Source organism: Magallana gigas, chromosome 7, assembly GCF_963853765.1.
Source record: "Magallana gigas chromosome 7, xbMagGiga1.1, whole genome shotgun sequence".
Taxonomy (NCBI): Eukaryota; Metazoa; Mollusca; class Bivalvia; order Ostreida; family Ostreidae; genus Magallana; species Magallana gigas.
The window spans coordinates 33,809,948-33,823,342 of NC_088859.1; the positions used below are offsets into that span (position 1 = coordinate 33,809,948).

Consider the following 13,395-nt stretch of genomic DNA (forward strand, 5'->3'; position numbering starts at 1 on the left):
TGATAGTTACTCGTAAGAAATTTAATTCAAAAATGCAAGCAATTTTAAAAGTTTCCTTTCTTTAAATACAAAATTTACAAAACCTAGTGACATTATCAGTTTCGGTAATCAATCCATACGATTTTTGATTAGTATATATATATTTCCTAACTCTAAATTTAATATCATTAATAGCACCGTTTATATGATACAAAAATTATGACATTAAATGTATCTTAAGACGTTTCAATTTTTCGTAATTTAAAATTTTCAAATAATTACATTTGATAATTTGATCTATTGGTAAATTATTTATTACCTTTCTAATAACTTAACTATTATATTTCATCATATTCAAACGTTATCTATAATTTTTTTTATCTAGCGTCAGGTCTTTCAAGTGGTGGCGGCAGAAGAGATCAAGATTTGCTGTAAAGACAAACATTTGAGATGTTAAGTAAATGTTTATGATGAACAGCTTTATAACTTATTATTTGAAAATATCAACAGCACATCAAAAAAGTACATGTATGAAATTACTTTACATTGTTAGGAATAAATTCACATCACGTAAAAGCTTGGGTTTATTTGGCAGATGTTTGTAAAGGTGGTCAAAGTTAACATTTACTACTACTGTGGGCTCGCAAAAATATAAGACGCATGACCAACAACTATTTATGCTTGGTCTGAAATGGCAAAGAGCAAGCTGGAATTGATTCCAACTACGATACAAGTTCAAAATACGTTATGACATTGTCATTCATAATTTGTTAAAGAAAATGATATCCTATCAACATTCTTCAACTAAGAGTCATCGGCATTAACAATTCACTGCCAATTTTAAAAGTGACTATCATGCCTTTTATATAGTGAACTCTAGCTGCAGCTGTGGTTCTAGAGGAATATTTGGGTTAATATACTGGAGAGCTAGTATTCACTACCGTGCCTTGCATACAAACACTTTCCACTGAAATTCCGCTAGTTTGTGACTCATTAACAATATTTTTTTTATTAGTACAATCAGTACAAAATATTAATATCAAATATTAAAACATCCTCAGACTTTTAACTACAGAATTTGTCACTTTACTTATTATCTCTAATGAATAAAATTAACTTGTAAATTTAATTTGTATGGTTTTTTTTGTACATGTAATCCAAAAACGACGACTCTCAACCTGCATTTGAAATTTCTAAACATACTTAGTTTTCCGAGGAGTAAATGTGACCTATGGCACGGTTTTAAAAGAAATTCTGAGGCCAGTAAAGCAACAAAATCATATGCCTGCACCAGAGTACTTGCTGACACCTTTGGTATTTCAACACATGTGTGATGATGTCCGTAATGTAATTGAATTTTAACTGGTAAGTTGTTATTGTGAAATTAATCAAAAACCTACTTTCATTTCCGATAAACAAGCCCGAAATAGCAAAAATGAGAGTAAGGTGGTGGACACGCTTTTGGGGATCCAAATCAGGGAGAGTCTGGATCAAAATATATACTTGCAATGAAATAATATTCAATGATTACGTAAAGAGTGAATATATTTACTTGAGCCTATATAGGGAATACGTAAGTTAAGTTTTGATAAATGCTGAATAAATAAAATGAGTCAATTAGTTTCTTTAATGGGGCGATTTCAGTTTTGATACTCATTCGCTTTCGAAGCACGACCTCTGGTGAGAGAATGGAATAGAACTTTCCAGAAAGGGGTAACCAAGAACGTGGATTGACTAATTAACGAAAAGTGTAGGACGAGTTTATCTTGCATCATGGACAGATACCTTGGATCGGACTTCGATTAATGCAAAAAGTTGATATTTAATAAAATGGAACAATTATTGCGACTTCAGTTATAATGGAAAGAACTTTCTAGAGAGGGTGCCAGAAACGGATAGACTAATTTACATCATGGCGGAAAGTGTAGGGCGAGTTATTACCATCGGGCAGATACTTTGAATCTGAGAACTTTGATTAAAAATAATTATATGCATGCAAATGGAAAATAATGCATATTCTAGCGTGTTTTAATATCATTTTCAAGATTGGTTGTATACCTTAGACATTAATTTGTAAACATTAATGAACAGGTTATTGTATTCTACGTCTAAATGAATAAATTATGTATGCATAATACGGGGAAGGTTAATGGGGATGCCCCCTCCCTCTCCAGAATGTTTTTATCTGAATTTCTTATTTGGGACAGTAAAAGACATGAGAAAACGTGACAGAAAATAATAATAATAATAATAATAATAATAGAGGAAAAGAAACAAAGCAAAAACAATAAGGTCTTCCGTTTCCAACGGAAGACCTTAATTATATTGAAAATTGGCCTAAAGAACCAAATGTAGAGAGAGATACACTAAATACCCATTCACTGGTTTGAAATAAATGCAATAAAAGAAAAGCAGTTTGTGGTTGTTTTTTCAATTTTGAAAAATAAGATTAGGCAAAAATCGGACAAAGTATATACAAAAATGAACACAAAAATATGGTTCAACATATTTAGAATTATTAATATCATAATGTGTAAGTGTTAATTCCTGCTCTTGCGCGGGTTATCATCTCGTATTTTTAACAATTTATAATGTTCGATAATGTTGTGATTTCGTATATTGGTTACGTAATGAAACGTAAATAAAAATGTTTAGAATTTATTAAAGTCAAAAATCACAATTAAACAAACACCATTTAAAAGAAATCCAAAGTGAAACTGTCAAATTATTATAAAGCCCGCATATCTCAACTTTGACAACTCCTCCCCCTTTTGTGTAAGGAACCAATCAAATACCTTTAAGATCGAACCGAAATTTGGGGAATGCTCAAAGACATAAATTCTCAAAACTGGATACAGGACGGAATTGTCATAATAAAATCAAAGACACACCAGTGTAAGATCTGACCATGAATCAGAGAAATGAAAATAAACAAATAGCAATAAACTGGGGATCACGTTGAGATAGGGGAAAGGAGGGAGATGTCAACAAGAGAGTACAACGATCAAACAAATCAAATTTCAAACATCAAATACCACTCGGTTTACAAAAGAAAAATTCATTCCATATTAAAGAAGTATATAATGAAGTTGTCTTTATCAATAAAATATACGTATGTATATAACAATAAATCAGGAGGCCCGTATAGTTAGATATCATGATGAAACATTGCAGCTGTAGGGAGAAGAACCTTAAATATTTCCCTACTTATTCCTTTGTTGAACTTTAATTTGAATCCCTTTACGTTCACATTTATAATCTACGCGACATGGTTGATCAGGATGTTTGCAAAGAAAAATGACTGTGTAACTGTAGTTCTTGGGGAAAGTACAATCTTATTGTACTTTGAAATACTCCCACTCTTTGGTCCTTATAAGATCGCAGTGTGAACAATTTAGATTTTACACTATCTTTGGATGATCGCATAGCAGTTTCATAAAATGAAGTTCTTGAAATAATTTTCATACATTTTTTCTTAAGATCCATATGTTGAAATTCCAACCCCTCAGCGAGCCCCATGTTTTTATGTTAGGATAATTTGAAAATAATATCATAAACTGTAACGCTGTAACTTTTGAAAAGATTATTGTACAATTTTTTCCACACATATTCTATTGTAAAACTTGACCATTGACTATGGCCCCGTCCTACAACAAGTGACATTATGAAACCAAACTCATATTCATACACATTATCTGCGGATGGTTCCACACAAGTTTGTTCATCAGAGATTCTGTATACTAGAAGACTTTTAAATATTGCCAAACGATTAGCTTGTCAATTATCTCCCTTTGATCGAGTATGTGACCCTTTATTGTAACAAACTTATATCTCCTTAACTCTTGATACTTTGTTACATGCTTGCAATTGGTTGAAATAAGCTATTATATACTCGCGTTAGCTTTCATAACCGATTTTTCCTTCATGAGTGAATATATTTTTCATAATTGCATATAACGTTCTATAATTTCTAACAAACACAAGTTTCTATTTGCATTAAAAATGAATAAATTCTAATAAAATATTCAGAGTATACTTATAAGTTCAACGATAATGTTCAATCTTTTATTTTTCGACTGTATTTTATGTTCTCATTGTAAGACAATGTAAAGACCTATTTGAAAATAGATGTACATAAAAATGCGGGCAAACCTGAAAAAATCAAGTTTGATTTCTGGACAGTTATTTATCTCGATAAGCCCACAATTAATCATCTTAATGAAGGAAGTTAATTTTCATGCACCATATTGAAAACACAGTGTTTAAAATTAGAATGTTTGTAAGAATACATGTACTTTTTATCTAATTATGAATAAATATATTTGTCTTTAGTCCATGATTGACAAAAGATGACAGTTAATTTATAAGGAACTTGTGTATAATAAAATAATTATCTTCCAATTGCGAACAATGAATTTAATTTGGTGCGATTTTAGTTTTGATGGAAAACTCTTTCAAGAACGGGTTGTCTAATTATTTTTATCTCTATGTATACCAAATAATGATTTGTCAGGATAGGAATCTTTCTACCATCGTAACTAAATACGAATGCACGATACGTTCTGAAATGACTTCAGCTACCAAAATACATAAACCCAATCACAGGGGCATCGTATCCGCTCTACTCTCTATGACATATATAAAGATAATACATGTAATATTTATATATAATTATGTCATAGAGAGTAGAGCGGATACGATGCCCCTTTGATCCAATGCAGGTTCGCATATGCGGAAAATGTTATCCAATAACAAATTGTACAGTTCATTTTATATTCCTGAGTGATTTTTTGAAAGACCACTCATATTTTAATGAACGATTATATACTATTCAAATTATTGCTAATGAATAAACAACATTAGATCTAGACTGGGTTCTAACACTTTTAAGTACATGTACAAGGATCATCTTTCCTATAACAAACCTCAGATTTTACTATGAGGATTTATCAGAGTTTAACCATGCTTGTGTCAAAACCCTGAGAGTTTACAAACATTGCTTATTGCCTGACGTCATGTTTGTATACCCTTTCATATTTCATATGGTTGAAAATTTTTAAAAACGCCTTTCAGTTGATTTCGCATCTTAATTAATATAACAAATTCATGTACAATTAAAAAAAACCCGACTATTTACTCTCCAGCTTTCAAGCTTACATAAACTTATATGATACATGTAGGTGCACATTCCTAAAAAAAATGAATTAATAAAATAAATGAATTTCAATTGATATATATTTACATGTTCTAGATCGAGGAAAAGACTGACATTTTATAAATTTATGATCAGCAGCCAAAATTAAAATTCATTTCTGATAAGATAGCCTAATTGATACATGCATGCTTCTATTGAATAATTTTGTTCAGTCAGGCAAGCTTTTTGAAAAGCTATTACTTATTAAAACAATCTTTGATCTAGATCTAAACTGGTTTTAGTACAGGCGTAAAGAGGAAAACTTTCCTGTAGCAGTTCTTTGTGGGGCCAAAATGAAGTTAGTTTTGTTTGGGATTGCCTCTCGCATGATAGAATGTTATGAGAAAAAATAAAGAGATATATGGAGATTTTTAATTTTGTAAATCAATTTTTAATTAGTTAAACTTCAGTTTTAAAAAATAAAACAATTCTTCCTTACTTGGTCTAGAAACTACTAAGCGGCAATTCCAAACAAACAATTTTTAAGAATGGTCGGGGGGGGGGGGGGTTCTGGCATTGTCAGATTTTTGTACGCCATCGTGATTGAATTTTGATAATATGTAACAAGAATGTACAGGGTGTAAACAAACCTGGTTTTTGATCTTTGTTTGTCATTTTGTTTCCAAAACCCATACATCAAAGATATAAAAATATCTCAGTTGACAAACCATTCCGGAAATATATGTATGATTAGTGAGACTCAATCAATATGTGTCAGGAATTTCACGATGAAATAATTGGGAATTTTCTAGACAAAGGTATGCATACTATAAATGAAAAACAGAACTTGAAGAAATGGCGTTCATCAGCTTTCACAACTGCAAGATGAGATTAAAAGGAATGTTGGCTTATACTTGTATTTTCCTTTTCTTTGATATCCAAGCGCGTGAGTAAAAATTTTAAACCAATATTTAACTTAGTTTAATTGAAAGAAACTAATCAGTAGGGAAGTTTTTTCTTGTAGTTTGTTTATCTTTTTTTTTCATTTAAAGAGTAAACAAAAATAGATCGAATAAATGAATAAAATTCTTTGTTTTGGCTTTCGATAACTTAATTTTGAATTTAATGGGTTATTACAGAGGCACAAGTATTGGACTTTCCAGGAAGACATGCACCTGTATTGATTGGTCCGGCTGTTTCCAGAGGACCTTATAGTTGTTCGAGAATATATTGTGTGAGTTTTAATTGATGTGATTTCAAAAACTGTTACTTTCTAACTTTACATTTTATACTTGTTGTAATACATCAAAAAGATAAAAAAAAATTAAAAAGAAAATCTTTAATATCTTTAATATAAGCAAAACTTCCTTAAAACCTAAAGATCTTTTAATTCTTGTAATGTTTATGTCTTTGCGATAAACATTTGTTTTGTACTTGATTAAGCAGAAGTACATTTGAGAACACTTGACTGTAAAATAATCCTAATTGAAAGCAGGGATCGAGCGATGCATATTATAGTTACTTATAACTATTAATTGATCAAATGATGAAAATTCTCAGAAAGCCGATGCTGTAAACGAAAGTTTAAGTTCGTGAACATCCTTAACGTGTCCTAACTTGCATTTTTAAAGTGCCGATTTCTAGACCAGGTATTGTAGGGTTGATGGTAGGCTATATGGTTTTGTCTCGATTCAAGGGTAGCCCTAATTCAGAACAAATGTCTTGAAAATTTTGCATAAGTGTTGAACAATTTTCTGAATTTGACTTGCCAGCAGTGTGGCAACGCACTTTGAAAAAAATTACAAAATGCTTTAAATTTGGGACCAAATTAACGAACTTTGAAATTTTTTTCAAAATGTGTTAAATTTGGGACCAAGTTAACCCACATTGAATTTTTTTTAAAGTGCATTATGAAAGTACATCAATATGTTTTAGTATCGATACACTTAACACACTTTGAAAAAATATGTATAAATCACAAATTCAGGGAGTGTGTTTTTAATTTTTAATAGTATGATGACTTGTTAACACTATATAGTGAATTTAATTTACCGTCTTTGAGAACGGGCAGGCTGGGGACGGGGTTGGGGTTTACCAAAGATACAGGTTAATTACCAGTTCATAATTTATTACAGAAAGAATGTTCCCTACCCTTTATTTTTCCCCAAAACATGATATTCAGCAACTTGGGGTAACGTTTAAGATTGCAAAAAGAAATACGCTTTGAGGTGAATTATGTACAGTGTTAATTTAAAAAACCAAGCTGGCCAAACAATAATTTATCCAATGGTATGTAAAAGAATTTATCAGTGTTTCAACATAAACCCTCTTATCAAATCTATGCTTATAAATTAAGACTTTTTGCAAATAAACTACGAAATGCCTGGACCAGTGTTCCTGCTTATACATTGTATATTTAGACACCTGCGAGATGATGTCCGTAAGCTATATATAATTGAATTATACCTGATAAGTAATTATTGTGAAATTAATCAAAAACCTACTTTCATTTTTAATAAACTAGCCCGAAATAGCAAAATTGAGACTAAGGTGGTGGGTACGCTTTGGTGGATCCAAGTTAGTGGGAGTTTGCATCAAAAAATATATGCTTGCAATGAAAAAATATTGAATGATTACGAAAAGAGTGCATATATTTACTGAGAACTTATTTATAATGCACATAGACGTTAAGATTAAAAAAAAATCTATTCGTTTCTTGAATGCGCAATTTTATTTTTGATGTGTCGACCGCTTGCGAAGCACACCCTCTGGTGAGGGAATGGAAAATAGCTTTCCAGAACGGGGTTACCAAGAACGAGGTTTGACTAATTTATTTAGCGTCTTGACAAAAAGTGTAGGACGAGTTCATCATGCATTGCGGATAGCACTTTGGTTTTGCCATGTTTGGTTAATACAATTTGATGCAATTTTAGTTTTGATGGGAATAACTCTCCAGAACGGGGTGCCCTGGTTCGCTGTTTAATCATAATCAACGTCATGGCGGAAAGTGTAGGGCGTGTTAACGAGATACTTTAGCTCTGGCTGATTTTGTTTAAAATGTGCAAATAAATATACATACAATAGGGTAATAGGCTCCGGTTGTGGATTGGTTTTGCATCTACTTGGCGGTTATCCCGGGCAGCCGCCTCTCTGGTTTGTTTCTTTGGTATGACATGAAAATATTTATATAATTAAGACACAAATAAGAAAAAATATTAATTTTTAATTTAAAACTATATGCTCTAATTACGTTGAATCTTCATTAAATTAAATTTCGTAAGACATAAATTATCGGAACTGCACAGCAGTGAAATTGACCAACCTAGATCCACACAATCATATTTCGGTGCCCATCGATCATTAACCAACATGATTAAATCTTGAATTAATAAAAGGATTAACTAATCTTTTAAAAAATATTAAAAGTGTAATTTTAGAGCTCGAGAAAGGACTATGAATGATATGGGCCTAAAATGGCCCCCTAATATGAACTTCATCATTTTACTATAATTCTTTGTTTTCTTAGTACAGATATGTATGTGTTTACATAATATTCATTTTGGTTCAAGTGCCAACAATTTAGAAATATGACATCGTAAAGACAACCTTTTCCCGCCATTTTTGCATTTTTAGCAGATTGTTTTCAAGCACTCTTTCTTTCAGAAAACATAGAGCGCATGCTTTAACAAACAAAATATATAGATAAGAAATCAATATTATAGATAAGAAAAATGTCATTTTTTGGCTGATTTCGATTGGATTATAGAATAGCGTCACTTCTGACGTCATATACTGCCAGTGAGTGCAAATAAGTCAAATAAATAGATGAAAAATATATTTTTCTTCTAAAAAATAAGTTGGCGAATAATGGGGGCCATATTTAACTCTTATCGTATATAGTTCTTTGAAAGCGTCTTACCAGTCTTACGAGGAATCAGGAAGCGTGAAACGCATACTAATATTGAAGTTAATATCTTCGGGAAAATTCCGGAAAAAGATAAATACTTTAAATTGATCTTTGGATAAAGCCTATCTTAGACACGCGTTAATATGCGGTATTGTAATTTTTAAAGGGAAGCAAGGGATGAAGCGATAATAGTTATTATTAACTGATCTAATAAAAAAAATTGTCCATCAACATTTTAAAAATCAAAATGTTATGTTTTGAATGGAATTGTAATTTGATTTTTTTTATTGGTAATATTGTCATTTGATTTGCCTGTGGTGAAATCCTTATCAATTTAGTGTATAATTTTATTTTTTTTGAATGTTGAAAATTTGAAATTTCCCAAAAAGATTTAGATTTTTAAAATTTTTAATGAAAACAAATCTTAGTGACTCTCCATTCGCTGTACAAAACAATTTAAATAATGAATGTATCAAGAATCTGATCTTTTTTAAATATCTAACATTGATTTTAAGTTTATTTAGATATGCCGGAATAAAACTGTATGGTATGTTGCAGACATTGGACAACCGTAATTGTAGGAACCCTTTATTTCCTTGTTGGTCCCTTCGCCGCCCTATATCATTTGCATCCTGTGACTGTTTACCTAGTGAGTATTCAAGAATGAATTCATAATAGTGTAAATATGAACTTTTGATACAACAAAGTTATGAAGGTTTGTCAGTATTATAATAACGATTCTCAATATAAATTTGTCAGTGTAATACAAATTTGGTCTGTTAATCAAAGTAACCATACAAAATTATAAAGCTTTTAATTAAAATTTACTTTTTGATTAGTTTATCTTTATCATTATGTTCTCTATTCAGTTATTTGTTCAGTTATTCAATATATATTATATATTTAAGAGGAGTTGCAGGAAAATGACACTTTACGAAAAGGAACACATCTGATGAAAAAAATATTTCAAGCTTAATAAACTGGAATTGTATTTTAGATTTGAAAATCTTCGCAACATTAAATACTTTATATTAAAACATTTTTAAAAACTTTTTTATTGTGTCGTGACAAAATGCTGGTGGTATGACATTTAATTTACACTATTTGAAATGTTCTGATAACTTTTGCATACGATAAAGCTTCAAGAAACGCATTACTGAGGAAGAGCGTTTGAGACGTGTGTCTTTAAAACCTCTCCAAGCATACCAGGGCATGATGGATTTCTAATGACATCGTCATCAAAAAACAAAATATTTGAAAAAAATGAAGTAGAATTTCGCTTGTAGAATATTTTGTAAACGTTTGTGAAAACTGATTTGCATTACTTATTCGATTATTTCTTACATTGACCTTAAGATAAAAAAAGGAAAAGATCAAAATCTTATCATTGGTATATCTTATTGTAGTACATGCATTTGTGTTGTTCTTTGTTTTAAGTTTGGAGTCCTTATTGGAATTTTCAAAAATGTATAATGGGGTTTCTAATTCGAAGTAAAAATGTTAGGTCAAGAATACCAATTTTGAAAGGAAGCAAATACATTTTATATCAATTATATGATACAAATAGACAAACTTTGTGGGTTTCAATTTGGTTGAGATTTAAAAAAAGTTCTCAATGTACTATTATTGGGTTTTTTTCCAAGTTAGAAGTTCTTCTGTCAAAGCATATTCAACAATTGAACAAAAATGTGGTAATATTGATGGATATGTCAAAAGAAAATATAATGATCAACATTAAAAAAACCGGATCAAAACTCTCTCTCGTGGCGATTGCAAATGCTTTGCAAAAATAATAGGTTGAGGGTTTAAAAAAATAAATGATTTTTTTTAAATATTGATCAATAAAAATCCAATATGTCATTGCTTACCTTTGTAAAAATTACAGCTATTGGATATGTTGTAATTTGCAACACAAATTGATGAGGCTTTTAAATTAAATTAAATTTCACTGAAATTTGTTCAACTTCTATTATTCTATAAATTATAATGATTCAAATATATCACAATTGGTAGATAACTTGATCAAAGAAAGTATTCCATGTAATTAAGGAGTCCTCGTATACATAACTACATGTATATAAAAAAGTAATCCTTTTGAAATGTAAGCTATTAGAATCTGATGAGCGTGTTGTTTTGTAAATTATAGTATACTAACGTTTTTAGCTCACCTGAGCTGAAAGCTGAAAATGGGGGGTCGAAGTTTTACATAGGAATATATAGAGTAAATCTTTAAAAATCTTCTTCTCAGAAACTAAACAGCCAGGAAAGCTGAAACTTGTGTGGAAGCATCCTCAGGTAGTGTAGATTCAAAGTTGTGAAAATCATGACCCCCGGTGGTAGGGTGGGGCCACAATGGGGGGTCGAAGTTTTACATAGGAATATATAGAGTAAATCTTTAAAAAATCTTCTTCTTAGAAACTAATCAGCCAGGAAAGCTGAAACTTGTGTGGAAGCATCCTCAGGTAGTGTAGATTCAAATTTGTGAAAATCATGACCCCCAGGGGTAGGGTGGGGCCACAGTGGGGGGGTCGAAGTTTCACATAGGAATATATAGAGTAAATCTTTAAAAATCTTCTTCTTAGAAACTAATCAGCCAGGAAAGCTGAAACTTGTGTGGAAGCATCCTCAGGTAGTGTAGATTCAAAGTTGTGAAAATCATGACCCCTGGGGTTAGGTTGGGGCCACAATGGAGTGTCGAAGTTTTACATAGGAATATATAGAGTAAATCTTTAAAAATCTTCTTCTCAGAAACTAATCAGCCAGGAAAGCTGAAACTTGTGTGGAAGCATCCTCAGGTAGTGTAGATTCAAAGTTGTGAAAATCATGATCCCTAGGGGTAGGGTGAGGCCACATTGGGGGGGGGGGGTGTTAAAATTTTACATAGGAATATATAGAGTAAATCTTTAAAAATCTTCTTCTCAGAAACTAATCAGCCAGGAAAGCTGAAACTTGTGGGAAGTATCTTCAGGTAGTGTAGATTCAAAGTTGTGAAAATCATGACCCCTGGGGGTAGGGTGAGGCCACATAGGGGGGGGGGTGTTAAAGTTTTACATAGGAATAAAGAGTAAATCTTTAAAAATCTTCTTCTCAGAAATTAATCAGCAAGATGATTCTTTATAATTGTTAAGACTTTGGCTCCAGGACAATTCTTCGGCCTCACAAGAAGGTTCAGAGTTTGATGTAGCAAAATATCCCATATATAAACAATTGTAAAGGATCTTTTTGAGAACTGCAATACTCAACATGTGATATGACTATAAAATTGAAGCAGGCAGCTATTTTTTCATTAGAATCTTTTTGTATTACTGTTTTGGGTTATTGCCCTTGATTTATTGATTCTTGATTATTTTAATTAATGCATCCACTGTTAACCAATTATTGTGATGATTATTTTTATACAATAATAAATATTCAATGTATATAAGTTGTTTTGCATAAGTAGTTTTGGGTTAGGCTGGATTAGTTTGTTTATTTTTGATTTCCAATTTTTAGATACTATGAATTATTTTAGGCCGGCACATATATAGGGACAGTGTCTATTGCTTTGTACCGAGCGACTGTTTGGGGTTAAACTTGAACAGGTACGGAGAGATTGAGGGTGTTAACATCCCTGGTCTATCTAATCTTCGTGTTTTTCTAACCAACGATACAGAATGTGTGGTCATTTCTGCCCTGTATCGCATTAATACAAGTGTGCGGTCATACCTGCTTGTATTGGTGGTGATTGCGGCGCCTGCGTTAGGTTGAGCTGTTGGCGCAAGTGTGCGGTCATCCCTGCTTGCGTTATCTCTGCTTGCGTTAACGTTTGTACCTGTTGAGTTGCGTAGGTGTGCGGTCATCCCTGCCTGCGTAACGTTGAGTCCCTATATATGTGCAGGAGCGGTGATTAAAGTCTGCTCTTGTAAATATTGGCAGCAATCAGGGCTATCCGAGTTCCAAGGGGGAAAAATGGATTTTATTTATACAGGATCTACATGTATTAATGTACATTGTCCAGATTGTATTATGACTCCATTAAGCTGACTTTATCATACCTGTTGTTCCTCAGGTGAGCGATGTGGCCCATGGGCCTCTTGTTTCTCGTAGGATGACCCTGGTTTCGTATGCCGAACTTATCGTAGAATTTGCACAACACAACAAAACAGCTAAAAATGTATGGTATATCTGTTAATACTTTGAACTCAAGTAAATCATAACCATAAATTTCACATTGTCAGACAAACAGCAATTAGGTGATGTTACTCTAGACATTATATCATTAAAATTGTATACAAGAATTGTTAGATAATATGATTTACCATGGTAAAGTTTTAATACTGTATGTGAAAATCGTGTAAAAATTTGATGTTTGGTTAAAAATGGGTTTGTCACCATG

General features: G+C 31.8%; 1 long non-coding RNA gene across 1 annotated transcript; it reads left to right on the forward strand.

Moving 5' to 3' along the window:
- Positions 1 to 11,227: 11,227 nt before the first annotated feature.
- Positions 11,228 to 13,098, forward strand: LOC136270263 (uncharacterized). The gene is made up of 2 exons (XR_010708021.1): positions 11,228 to 12,780; positions 12,848 to 13,098. It is a non-coding gene; the product is annotated as an uncharacterized lncRNA (long non-coding RNA).
- The last annotated feature ends 297 nt before the right edge of the window (positions 13,099 to 13,395 follow it).